Consider the following 14,860-nt stretch of genomic DNA (forward strand, 5'->3'; position numbering starts at 1 on the left):
TCTCGTTTAAATAAGACACAAGACAAATACTAATTTGAAGGATTATTTTATTTTCTGTTAACACTGCGAACATGGTAAGATGACATGAGTACACTGCAGTCGTCAAAAAAACGTGTGTACTGGACGTCGACTCAGTGAACTCTGCCTCGTTCTCGTTGAAAAGGCACCAGCGTGCTCTACTTGGTAGCAGCAGGCTGGTAGGGGAGGAGTCAGTAAGCAGGGTGACTATGTGTAAGAAAGGGTTAAGGAGTGAGAATTGTCTGTTACACTGTAGGGAAGAGGAAGGTTTAATATAGTGCTGAAGAGGATGGTAGTAGTGGTTTTGGTCAGTACAATATTCTGGTTTGGTGACGTGAACTGTTTAGAAAAACATAATACTCGCATGCGTATGTCTGACTTTTTTTTCCGTTTTTTACTTGATTTTTTTTTTTTTTTGAAAAGGAATTTAATGTTACGTTTAATACCGGGCAACGCTGGGTACATCTTCTAGTATATAAATAAAAAAAAGCATTTTATTTTAGTGTATATATTAATACGATAGCGTGTGTGTAATTTTGCATGTCACGCTTACATCTTTTTCCTTCCGACTAACTGTCATTTAATTGTTATGACCTTCCATTTATTGTAATAAATGATTTTATCAAGAATTCTTCATAAGTTTTGATTTCGGTTTCGATTCATTCAAATCATGTGGGTATATATTTTTATTTTTGAAATCACAACTTTATAATATATAGGAATCGATAGAAAATTAACTCTGTAATAATATATATGAAATCTGCATGAATTAAAATATCATATTCAAGCGTATTTTATGACCGGGCGTCCCTGCTAGCTTAGATAAATACTTTTGCAGTTTTAACAAAAGAGCTACAATAATATCAAGGCATCTCCATTTACGCTGACATCCACAGAATTCCAATAGCAATATTTTACATATGAAAGAGTCTGCTGTGGAATTTCCACATGTCCCACTAGTTAAAATAAAAAAAAACGCAACGAAATCGAAAATATATTTTGCTTCTTATTTAATTTAATCAATCTGATATTTTATTTTTCATTTTTACAAAACAAACAAACAAACAAACTCTGCGTTGACCACAAAAAGGGGGGATTGCTGTCGTGGGTAGCATATTGTGGTGGAAAGAAGAAACTGTTGGTTGGTGGTGCCATTGTTGGTGTCACCTCCCAGTATAAATAGGAAAATGGCTGTTCTTATTTTCGTTTTATGTTGCGTCATTCTTGCTTCTTAGGGTCTTTGTCTGTAGCATTGTTTCTCTTTTCTTCAAGAACTGCATTTCTTGTTTCTCTCTCATAACGAAGAACTCGGGCACCCGTTCTTTTTTTTTTTTCTAGAAATAAGAAAGTCGGGTGCTTTTGTCCACATTCTGGAAGTCACGTTTTTCTACGCAAAAGAAAAAAAAAGTTTCGTTATATAATAAGGCATACGTTACACACACACACACACACACACACACACACACACACACACACACACACACACACACACACACAGAAGATATTTCACATATAAATCAATAAATATAAACTTGCTATTTTAACAGTAAGTCCATAATTTTGTAAAAATAGATATACAAAGATTTATAAAATCAACAACACTTTCGTTCGTTTGTCTATTTTGATGATACGTCACATCAGTTTATCCTCCATATTCTACATTGGTTGAGCCCTCTCACACACACACACACACACACACACACACACACACACACACACACACACACACACACATATATATATACACACACACACACACACATATATATATACACACACACATATATATATATATACACACATATATATACACACACACACACACACATTATATATATATATATATATATATATATATATATTGTGACGAACAGGACCAGAGCAACACCGGAGAAAGAAAGAAAGAAAGAAAGAAGAAACAATAAAGCGGTGCCTTGACTCAACGGGGCAGCTGTAAGCGTGCCCATTAAATCAGAATGAAAGATCACGTAGGCGACAGAAATCTATCAGATGACAACACATTCTATTTTTTAGATATGATGCAAGATTGCAGCCAAGAGCCGAATGACGTCATGCACGTGCCGATCAATATCAGGAAAAATTAAAAAGAAAGGGAAATATGGGAAAAAATATGGTATCTCTCATTCAGTTAATGTTGGTGTGAAAGGATGCGTTTTATTTGTGCTAGGAAAAAAATGGGTTTAATAACGGTAATCACACATGGAGTAATGATGGAGGACAATTTCCTGCCACGACTGGCACAAGGTCCCTCATTTGATGGGATCAGAGATGTGTGACCATCTCTGTAAATTGGAACCGTTATGCAGCGAACTGGATACAGCCTCCCTGAGTAGTGAGGCGATTACAGATTATGCCAAAATCCCAGAGGAAACTGCAAGACTCTTTAAGTTTGATACCTGTGGCATTTTATTTTATTTTATTTATACTGTCTGTTGATTATATGCTTCTATTTCAGCGCCGTTCAAGTGTTGATTATTTTCATAAATAGATAAATCAATAAATAAATAAGGCATCCATTCGCCCATGTATGGAGTATTGCTGTCATATTTGAGCTGGTGCATCAGCTACTAATCTCTCGTTCCTTGACAAGGTTCAAAAGAGAGTCGCAAATCTGATAGGCCCTGAACTGGCATCTAAGCTTCAGCCTCTGTCCCATCGACGAAACGTTGCATCCCTCTGCATGTTCTACAAGTATTTTAATGGTGAATGCTCTGACGAACTGCAAGCACTTGTGTCCCCAGAATGTAAACAATCTCGACAAACCCGACAGGCAGCTAAATCCCACCCCTATACAGTAGAGATCCCTAGATGTAAAAGAGCTTTCTACTCTAGTAGTTTCTTCCCCAGAACCGCTAGACTTTGGAATTCTATTCCAGGTCCCTGCTTCCCCAACTGTACTGACGTGCAGAAGTTCAAGTGCAACATGAACCAACATCTTGCTGCCCAAATCCCTACATAGTACCCCAGTAGTTGTTGCCCCTGATAGTAGCCCCCTACACCAAAGTGGCAATGTGCCTTGTTTGTGGTGAAAATGTAATAAAAAAAATAAATAAATAAAAAATAAAAGCCGAATAAAAAAAAAGGAAAAAGATATGAAAACCTAATTATTTGGATTTTGAGTTATCATTGTTATTCTGTTCGTTTTCTCTTTATCCTTGTGCTGATCTGTCTGCTTTCCTACTGAATTGCCAACTCTATGCCCTTATTTTCACTATGTTTTCATAACCGTTTACACAGGGGATTACAAGGAATACGAGCCTAGCACCCTATTTGCCTAGACCTGACTGAAGTCAACTAAGAGCCTCGATACCCGAGAGTCGAATATCTAAAGGGAATCAGTTGGGTGGTGTATCTTTGGTGGATAAGTCCTTTACCCTTCAATGAAAGCTGGTGCACGCACTAACCCTAAGTCCGAATGCTAGGGCCAAAGTTAATTCTTTGCCCCAAAACTGGATCGAGGATGTGATAATACTTATATATATATATATATATATATATATATATATATATATATATATATCGATACTTATCGGAGGCATTACGATACAAAACCTATCAAAAACATTCACATGCACATAACATACATTTGTGTGAAAAAAAACATTGTTTCGGAGTCCATAGGGAATGTTCTCTCACTCTATCTCACACAGAGACAAAGTGCCTTTTGTATATAAGTAAAAATTTAAAAGTGTCGCCATCGTAATAATCTTCCCAACTAGAATATTTTTTTCCAAACAAACTGAGCCAAATACATTTGGTATTGTAATAAATAAATAAATAAATAAATAAATATGCTAGAAGGAAAAAAAAATGACATCATAGACATAATTAAATAAATTCGTAAAGGCGAAGTAACAACTGCTGCCTCTTACCTAGAATAGAGTAGAAACGTTTCAGGGCCCAGATATTCGAGTCCTTCTGACTCAAGAAATTCATCTTTCTCCTTGGAAGGTGGCTGATGGCCAGGCTACCTCTCTTGCCTTGCCTGGGGAATTTTCCAGATACTTTGTTCGAATAATAGATGGCGCAACTGAACTGGCAAAGGGAGAGAATCACTACGACCAGAAGAAAACAATGTTGGAAGCGACCTGCGAAAAAAAAAATAAAATAAATAATAATTTAATTTCATTGTTTTATTTATTTTTACAAAGGAGTCACCACTTATCAAGGCTAGGAGGCCAATCAAGGATAATATCAATCGTTCATTCATTTTTTTTTTTTTACAGAAATTCTATGTATCTGATTTAACTTGTTCTTGACCTTCATCTTTCAAGCCAAACTGATTTCCGGAAAAGCCCGAATAATGGCGGAAAAACACATTCTTTGACGTCCCGACTCTCACAGAAAAAAAAATCGGTCAAATAAAACTTTGTGTTTCTGAATGTTTGAGATGAGAATTGATAATTTATATTATCTAAATATTAATTTGCTCGTCCGACGCCTGGTGTCACGAAAAAACATCATCATTGCAAACATTAATAAGAAACGAATTACTTTCCTTTATAGTCGCCCTTTATCAGTTAAAAATAATTAAAATCATTTCCTCTCCAAAAATGTTCAAAAAAAAAAAAAAAAGAATAAAAAAAAAAGAAATACATGGCTGTCTGTTTACGGTTTCCAATTGGCCATTTTATTTTATAATTTAAAAGATGTCACGTTGAGAGGAGACTATAAGTTTTTTTTTATTCTTATAAATTCTTTTTAAAATTAAAAAAAGATGTGCAAGTTAATTGATTTCTGTTCCTTTATAATTTATATTAAAAAAAATTATGCAGAAAAAAAAAAAGAAAACAGAACAAAACAAATTCCGTCCAAATTCCCGAATTCGACAGAAACATTTCCATATGCGATAAGATACACCTGAAGAAGGCCGGAAATTACATTGAAGATGAGAAGAGTAGTCCGAAGAATCCAAATAACACAAATAACAACCTTCATCTCAAAAATTCAAAAACGTCAACTCACGATTCCATTTACCAAATTTTCTAAGATCTTTACATAAGTTTGTTAAAATCGTAATTATTTGCTACCGAAATATGTTTTTATATAAATCTAATCAAGCAAGGCATATTGCTACTTGGAGCATAAAGGGCTGTATTTATTTGCTTCCCCACTGAGCAAATTAGGACCAAGGCCGTTTTTTAATGTGGAGAGGGGTGAGGGAGGAAAAAGGGGACCAGCTCCTGAGAGGTGGGAGCTGGATAGTGATTTGCCAGCTGGCCCATGTAGGAACAGAAAGGGCTATTATTTGATATCATGTCTAACAGGAGACTTTGGAGTAGCGACATGTCTGTTTATATAAAATTAAAACTTCTGCAGACGTTGTAGTCAATTGTAAGTCAGTGAAGCTGGAAACAGGGAGGGAATTCCAAAATCTGGTGGTCCAAGGAGAGAAACTATTTGAATAAAAGGCTGTCCGGCATCTAGGGCCTTAACTGAGAAGGGGGGGATTTTGCTATTTATCAGGTGAATCAGGAGTATTTACGTCCAGGGGACAAAAGTGCTATGTGTTTATCAGAGTGCATTCCATTAAAGTACACGTAACGCAGGGACAGTCAATGCAGTGATGGGACAGAGATTGGAGCTTGGCCGATAGTGCTGGAGCTATTAGATTTGAAACTCTTTTTTTTTTTTTGATCCTGTCTAAAAATGAGAGACTAGTGGTAAATACACGAATCCAGATGTAGCAGCAATACTTCATAATCCTAGTCAAAATGTGGCTTCATAATCCTAGTCAAAATGTGGCTTCATAATCCTAGTCAAAATGTGGCTTCATAATCCTAGTCAAAATGTGGCTTCATAATCCTAGTCAAAATGTGGCTTCATAATCCTAATCAAAATGTGGCTTCATAATCCTAGTCAAAATGTGGCTTCATAATCCTAGTCAAAATGTGGCTTCATAATCCTAATCAAAATGTGGCTTCATAATCCTAGTCAAAATGTGGCTTCATAATCCTAATCAAAATGTGGCTTCATAATCCTAGTCAAAATGTGGCTTCATAATCCTAGTCAAAATGTGGCTTCATAAAGGTATAAAACATTCTCTGGTAGATGTGAGTAATTTTCTCGCACGATAGGGCCACCCCCTTTTCAGCAGCCTTGGCAATGTCCTCAATGTATTTGTACCAATTCATGTTGCCTGTGAATGTTAAGCCGTGGAGTTTGAAAGATGGGCGCTCAGGTAGGGTTTCATTTGTCATGGCAATCAGTGGTTGAGATGGTTTTTGTACTTGTTAAAGGAAAGAAGTTTAGTCTTAGTAGCATTCAATGTTGCCACTCACTTACGGCCGCATTCCAGTACCTAATTAAGGTTGTTTTCTAGGGTTTCTAGATGTTATATCGTTCTCTGTATCGCTTTTATACACAATCAGAAGAATTATTCTGTGATGCGTCTAAACTTTGTCGTAACGTCTCTTTTAATTGCCTCTTCATCTTCAAAACGTGTCCCTCTGCCGATCTCTCTCTCTCTCTCTCTCTCTCTCTCTATATATATATATATATATATATATGTATATGTATATATATATATATATATATATATATATATATATATATATATATATATATATATATATATATATATATATTCCATCCTTATCGGAGACATTACGATACAAAACCTATCAAAAACACTCATAGGCACATAAAGTGCATTTGTGTGAAATTAAAAAAAAAAAAACATTGTTTCGGAGTCCATAGGGCACATTCTCTCACTCTATCTCTCACTCAGATAAAGTGCCTTTTGTATATAAGTAGAGATTGAAAAGTGTCAAAGAGATCGGCAAAGAGAGAGAGAGAGAGAGAGAGAGAGAGAAAGAGAAAGAGAAAGAGAGAGATAAATAGAGAGAGAGAAAGAGAGAGAGAGAAAGAGAGAGAAAGAAATAGAATGAGAGAGAAAGAGAGAAAGAAAGAGAGAGAGAGAGAGAGAGAGAGAGGGGGGGGGAGTGTCACTTTAATTATGGTGGAAGTGTAACGAAAAGTTTGGCAGGTAGGTCAAATAGCTTAAAATTATTGTTTAATGGAATATAATACAAGACAACATTTCACGTTCCAAGGTCTAAGTACGGGTAGAAACGATAAAAGTGTCGCCCTAAAGAAAACAATACCAGAGATTTATTTTAAAACTTTTCTTGAAAAAATCAATTCAGGTAACTTGATTATGTAGTAAACCTGACATTTATTCAATCTATCTTCAGCCTCAATCACCGCCTCGATACGGGTTCGGAACTGGGAGCATACCTTTTCAAAAAGTGCTGGCGGCGATCAGGCTGGCTTTGATGTTGTGGGAGGTCATGTTTGTGATGTTCGCAACGTATGACGGAACGAAGTAGTCCAGCAGGTTCAGGTCGGGGGAAGAGTGGGCAGCGAGAGAAGGGTAGAAAGTCCTTCTGAATCCAAGCCTGGGTCTCTTTTGACTTGTGGGCCGGCGCCGAGTCCAGCTGCCACACCTAGGATCTGCCAGCGAACACCTAATTGCACCAGGGAGTCACTACACTCTTCAGCACATCCAGGTACTCTTTAGTGTTGACTTCAAAGTCTACTTCGAAGATGTGAGGTGGTATGATGTGGCCCTCACTTGAAACCACACCAAAGACCATAATCGTGTCCATAAGCTTTGTTTTCATCACCTTAGGCACATCCCTGTTATTCGTGGCAATCCAGCGATGCATTTGAGGGTGATGGCAATGGTTCTGTTGTCATAACTAGGATCGGTAGAGAGCATGAGTTGTACAGCGGCACATCTCCAATCTCGTTCGCTGAACATTGTGTCACTTTCAGACATGATAGAAGGCTCCTATCGCTCTTAGGATTTGTACACAATTGGTCAACTAGTAGATGGTCTGCAACAACAACAAATTCTTCAAACAAAATGAAATCATGTCGTCTTTTCTAGGGCGACAATTTTATCGTTCCACTCTGTAGTTTGCGGACATAAATGACGCGTGCACGACTTTCGTATACCGCAGGCGAACAACAGTTGATACACGTTAAAACTGGCGTGTAATTTGATTAAACGCTTCTCGTTTGCATGCATCAACCCGCAATAACATTTAAGTCGCTCTTGAGAAACGGAAATTTCCGAAACGTATCTGAAAAGTAATTTAATTTTCGACTTTTTGAGCCACAAAAAAAAAAAAAGAAAAAAGAAAAGGTGGTTTTACCGGATTGAGATTTTGTCTAGCTCTCAATGAGACCTGTTCGACATTCGACCCAAATTAGACGAAAAAAAAAATAAAACAACCTAAAACAAAGAAGACGTGAGATAACGAGAATACGGCTTCATTTGCATGAATCTATGTTAAAATTAAACATATTTTATCTGTCCGTCCTACAGTCACTTCTAGGTGCATGAGTATGTGTGAGAAAATCGTCAACAGCAGAAGGATAGCTGGTTAGCGAAAGTATCATCATCACCAGTCGTTGAAGCACGTATGCAAATTAGAAAATGTACGCGAGCTTGCGTCACAAAAAAAAAGAGAAAATGGAGAGAAAAAATGCACCAGTTGGTCGAGGATAGAAGCTAAGTGGGAAGATGGACGTGTGAATACGTGGGCGAGAAAGCGCTGGCTACCGCCAGCGTCAGGTGGCGGGGACGGGAACTTTTAAAAAGCACATGTGTGCGCGAAAAGAGTTTGGAAATATAATGAAATGCGTTGTTTTGGAGGAACCACGAATAAATGCTTTTCATTTGCAAATTAAAAAAAAAAATTCAGAGTCGGATTTTTATTTCTTTCCTTTGTTTGTTCCTCCGACAGTAAGCGTATTCAATGTGGTTACTCCCTGTAATGTTAGGTATACCGAGGGAGAGGGAAGAGGAATCATTTACTACTACTACTACTACTACTACTACTACTACTACTACTACTACTAGAATGACTGAAGTCTCATAAAGGAGCAATATTTCATGCTCCTTACTCCTACTACTACTACTATTAATTATAGGCTTCAAAATTATAGGGCAAAATTGGATGAAATTTCGCATAAAGAGTCCGAAGGATGCCGAACATCGGGCGGCATTCTTTTAATTATCGCGAAGATCAGCCGCCCCCTGTTCGGCATCCTTTAAGCACTTTATGTGAAATTTCATCTAATTCCTCTTTCTTTTGTCGTGAAATTTTTTATGTTTAGTTATTTGCTCCAAATTACTGCAAAAAAGAGAAGCAATAACTTATATATTATACATGGAACTACCAGGATTATCGAGCGCCACCCAAGGATCCTAGTTTGGGTTAATTGCGTTGATTATAGAAAATAAATAATATGATATTTTAATTTGTTCAGACTTCGTATATGTTATTATTAGGGCTAGAACAACAGCATATTCTTTTCATTGTTCTGACTCTCGAGTGTGTATCCGTTGATATCTTATATGCTTTTATATAGAGTGATGTGCTTCTCGGTTGATTAACTGTTGTCTAACTGTGTCAGATATATACTCGAGGGTAAAACAATGAAAAGAATATGCTGTTGTCACGGCCTTAGTTATTATAGAGTCGTGATTTTAAAAGTAAAAAAAAAAAGTATTTAGGTGCCATCAGCTAGAATCGAAACCAAAATTGTAGCATTCAAAGCTGGTGACGTTACCACTGCACCAACGTGACGTGCATAGGAAGTAATTAAAAATTAAACATTAAAAATTAAAAATAAACGGAGATGAATACACAAAATAAATATAACGATTTTTCTTTTCAATTTTGACCCATTTTTGACCTCTTAAAAACAATTTTAAGTGGCTAAAGACCGATAAAACAACGGCCCGTAAAAAAAAATCCAATTATTTGAGGTCCATAGCGCCGCTCTGCGACTTTTAGTTTCGGAGGAGGTAGAGTTTGAAAATATGGAGACAGACAGACCGACAGACAGATAGACCGACCAACAGACAGACAGACAAATATATAGTCGTTTATATATTAGATTTAGATGGCTGTAGGTTAACATCACAGAAGAAGATCGAACATAAGTTAGATTCATATTTCACACTAAAGCCTAAAGAATTTTACCAGCGAAGCATTTATAAACTCATTGGCAGTTGGAATCAAGTTAGAATCAAGTTGGAATCAAGTTAGAATCAAGTTGGAATCAAGTTATAGAGTAAAAGTTGTTATTGTTGGGAATAAAAAAAAAATTCAAAAACAGTTTTGCATTTTCAAGATGGAATTTTAAATCAGCAAAAAACTTTTGCACCGACCTGATAATTCAAAGAATCTCTTCTCTACAATTATATAAATGCAACTTTGTGTGAGTTCGTTCCTTATAGACTCCGAAACGGCTGAACAGATTTTCTTTAAAATATACAGAACTTTAGTGTATAAGTCTGAGAGTGGTTTTAGTCAAGTTTTGTCTCAGAATACCCCCCGATAATTACCGATAATCGATAATCGAAACCACTATTTTAATTTAACTATCATCGGTAAAGCTATTTTTTCCATGTTGTCACTTAGCAACAATGATAGAACAACGGCCGTGAAAATACTACTGTAGGCAAGTTGATAGGCAAGTTGATAGCGTGTTTCTCTCTCTCTCTTTTTTTTTTTTTTTTTTGCATGACGTGGTCTGTAGGTTCAAATTTTTAATTTTTTTTTCATTAATTGCAAAGAATTTTATATGACTTGAAAATTTACGTGTTTTTAGCAGCGCAAAAGTAAATTATGTTTCTGTTTTTGAGCGTCCATTGAACAAGCAACTGATCCTGAAGAAATTGCAAAACAGTCTACGCACATATTTAGTGAAAATGTGATTCAGAGGCAAGAAACCTCTGAATCACATTTTCACTAAATATGTCGGTTTAGCAAAACATAATTTTTCGACACAGCTGACTAATTGCAATCAATAAATAGTCGATATTGATCCTGCGATTTCTTTCGCAGACGCTTCAAGAAATCGTGGCCCTCAAAATCTCGTTAAAGTAGTTGGTTTTGAGCTGGAAGAATAGCTGCTAAGGGGACAAATCAGAGGATTGTTGTTGGCACTTTGCATCCACTGTGTGAGGGCTACGTTGATCAGTAAGGGCTCAATATAACCGAAATTTACTAAAATAATTTTCGGATTAAAGAACAAAAAAAAAAAAAAGAACAAAAAAAAAAGAAAATATTGGAATTACCAAAGATACAGATCAAAATAAGTATAAACATAAGCACCAAACCAACCCCCGACCAAGGCCGGGTAATACATGTTCTTGAGAAACGACAATTTTTTCAATTTCCTGCAATCGAACGAAGAACTAGATAATGAATCTGTAGTGGCCAAGAAATTCCATCTTTTCTTTTCCACTTTCGTTTTACCATTTCTTTTCGCTGTTCAGTTATTTCAGGATGAGTTCCCGTAATAATAGCTACGAGTTGGTAGTTGGCTAAAACGACATTACTTTGTTCAACAAAAGGCTTGCCTACCAGAAACCCGAGTTTTGAACAGCAGAAAACTATTACTGCCGACGGCGTATTGCAGAACGAAACAGACCGATTCTTCGATCGCCGTAGATTATCCATATGACTGTTTCTTAAGCAGGCAGTGAGGTCTTGTTGTGTAAACCAGGCATGTTAAACATGTAGCCCGTGGGCAGCATGCGGTCCATTACAAGCAGCCCGCACAGATGGCAATTTCAAATGTTAGGAAATATCAATATACGGCGGGAGTCGGAAAAATAATGAGAATTCCTTTCTATCTCCGCTTTAGGAAAATATTCTTTGACATTAAATTCACTGATCGAAATTTTAGTATGTCATAGACACAACATTTTTCGAGATTTTTTTTTTTACTTGAGAGGGGGGGGCATCGTTTATCAAAGCCCAGATACCAGTCTAGGATAAGTGTTAATGAGTGTTGGGAAGATGGTAAGACGGCACAGTGATGGTCAAAAATGATGGAACTTGGGAAGGGTTTAATTATATAAAAGGACGGCTCAACAAGAACTTATTTACATTAGACTTGAAAACAACCATGTTATAGCCAACTGGGAAGCAGTACCATGTTATTGTATTCCAAAGATGGACAGTTCTAGGAAAGAAACTTTGCTCATGGAATTTTTTAGTTATCATTATCTTTATTATCAAAGAAGTTACAGACAATTAAATTATGAAAAATAAAGAGGAACTTATAATAATTCATGTTATTGTTGTCTCTAATAAAAGTCAGAACTTCGCAGAAATTTCAGCCTGATATACCAAATATTGTCGACAACAAGATGGATTAAACTTCAGGACCGAGCATGAAAAATGTTTGAATACATGTTCATTTTGAACAAATAAACGTGAAAGAAAACGAACATTCTTTACATCAGGATGTCAAACCTACGACCGGTAGATCGCATGCGATCCATTACAAGCTTATTTGCGGCCCGCACTGGCAGCAACTTTGAAAAAAATGTAAGAGGAGAGTAAAATATTGAAATACGAAGTGTGTCAGAAAAGTAGAGAGAATTTCTTATATGTCCTCATTTTAGGAAAATGTGCTTTTTAAAATTTTTTACATCGAATCCACTGGTTGAAACTTTAAAACGCCACGAACACGTTTTTCGACGTATCACTATCTTTATTATGAAAACAGTTTTAGACAATTACATTATGAAAATTCAAGAGGGATTCATGAGAATTAGATTGATTGATCATTACTTGGCTTCTCTGATAAAACTCGGAACTTCACAGAAATTTCATCCTGACATACAAAAGGTTGTCGACAACAAGACGGGTCAAACTTCAGGACAAAATATTAAAACTGTTTGAAAACGTGTCCATTTTGAACTATTGTGATTTATGAGTTGTTGCCATTGCATCCAGACATTTGTGACGTAAGAAATATTTTTTATGACATAACAGAAACATTTCTATGAATTAATTTGAAGTTTTATTGAAATAAAAAAACACATTTATATTTCATACTAATTTCTTTCGGTGTATTTTTGTTGTTGTTAAAGCAAGGAATAACTGATATCAAAATATAATTCCCACAATTTCACTTTCGGAGAAAAGCACATTTAATTTCAGAACGCACGGAAAGGACAACCGACAACCGACAACCGACAACGATTTCTATAAACTGTTAATCTATGTATACACATATCAACACCGAATAGAGAATACACTAGACGAATCACATATCAGAACGTTTAAAAGAAACTTATTATAGACAACACACACACACACACACACACACACACACACACACACACATATATATATATATATATAAATATATACTAGACTACCCGTGACCCGTTGGGTCAGTAGGTTATATTAGCTATGGAATTAATATATGAGCGTGACATTTGTGACGTAAGAAATATTTTTTGTGACATAACAGAAACATTTCTATGAATGTATATTAAAATGAAACAAGAATATTGATAGATTTCTAGGAGTCGTTCTGTTTATAATTGTTTATCTTTGAAAAAAAAATTACAGCTATTGAATTATAAGTGGTTTACCATACTTATAGGTAAATGTGCACGGAACAGATACCATAATACTTAAAGTTAACTTCAAATTTTGACATATTTTTCAATTTAAACGCGAAAAAAAAACAAACAAACAATTGGGACGCTGAAAACGTACACAGTAAAACAATACGTTTTATTGTCGTGTTGATTATTAATTTGTAACACAATAAAAATATTTTCGGAGTTATTTATTTATATTGGTAGTGTAGAAGAAAATAATTTCTAAATAATAACGTTAATATTTCAGCGCGTAGGTAAAATTCTGCAAAAGCAGCGATTTGTGTTTAATTGTTTACGCTGCTATGGGTTTATGTTTATGTACGCATGCGCAACCGGAAGTCGTAAATCGAATGTGGGTTACAACACCCGTTACAAGGTCATTTGAGTTTTATATATATATATATATATATATATATATATATATATATATATATATATATATATATATATATATATATATAAGACACATATATATGCTCGTTATACATTCGACGGTGCCCTGAAAACTCGTACCTGGAAAACTCGTTCCTGGAAAACTTGTACCTAGAAAACTCGTCCATTTTGGCTACGTAGGAGACCTAGTCCATTATTGAATAAATATCATCGATTGAAAACACATTTTATGACCGTTCTTGAAAGAGATATTGTCTTTAAAGGTGACTACGCACCCCCATACTATTTTTAATTATTATTTTTATGTGTTTACTCTTGTTTAGCAAAAATAAACTTGATCACGGAGTCAAGACACGAAAAACGAAACCATATATTTATTAAAAATACTTTAGTTTTAACATTTTCTTTTGCTATAACATTTATGTATTATCAAATATTTATGTATTATAACATTTATGTATTATCAAATACTTTCTTTTGCTATAACATTTATGTATTATCAAAGAAAGCAAATATTTTATTCGGAAGAATTGATTTATTTTAAACAATTCTTGTGCTATTACGAAACAAAAAAAAAAAAAAGAAGAAAACACGGTACTTATGTATTTTTGGTAAAGCGCGGAAATAATAGCGTTTTTATTTCGAAAGCCATTCTTAACATGGAGAGGGGAGGGAGTTTTGTAACTATTTTGTATTTTAACCTAACAATTGAATAAAAAGAAAAAAGTATCGCGAAACTTGAAAAGAAAAACTATTAAAAAATAGCGCGGTACCAAAAATACATAAGCGCCGAAAATACTTCTTGTATTATTTGATAAAATAAGAATTTTTTGTTGTTTAAAAGTCATTTGGGGGCTCTTCTGCAGTATGCAGACGGCGGCTATTGTAAGGGGGCGATAACTCCAATTTCTTCTTGGTTAAATAACGCGGCAAATAAGAAACAAAACAAGATTCTTTTCCGAAAAGGAAAATATTTGAACACCAAAACATTTATTA

General features: G+C 35.3%; 1 long non-coding RNA gene across 1 annotated transcript in view; it reads right to left on the reverse strand.

Moving 5' to 3' along the window:
• Positions 1-1,004: 1,004 nt before the first annotated feature.
• Positions 1,005-14,860, reverse strand: part of LOC145259988 (uncharacterized) — an 80,903-nt gene continuing 67,047 nt past the window's right edge. Inside the window, exons 2-3 of the long non-coding RNA XR_013864242.1 lie at positions 3,912-4,127; positions 1,005-1,405 (exon numbers count right to left, since the gene is read on the reverse strand). This is a non-coding gene — a long non-coding RNA (uncharacterized LOC145259988). The remainder of the gene's footprint in view (positions 1,406-3,911; positions 4,128-14,860) is intronic.

Source organism: Euprymna scolopes, chromosome 35 (assembly GCF_053919585.1).
Source record: "Euprymna scolopes isolate OS-2025 chromosome 35, ASM5391958v1, whole genome shotgun sequence".
Taxonomy (NCBI): Eukaryota; Metazoa; Mollusca; class Cephalopoda; order Sepiida; family Sepiolidae; genus Euprymna; species Euprymna scolopes.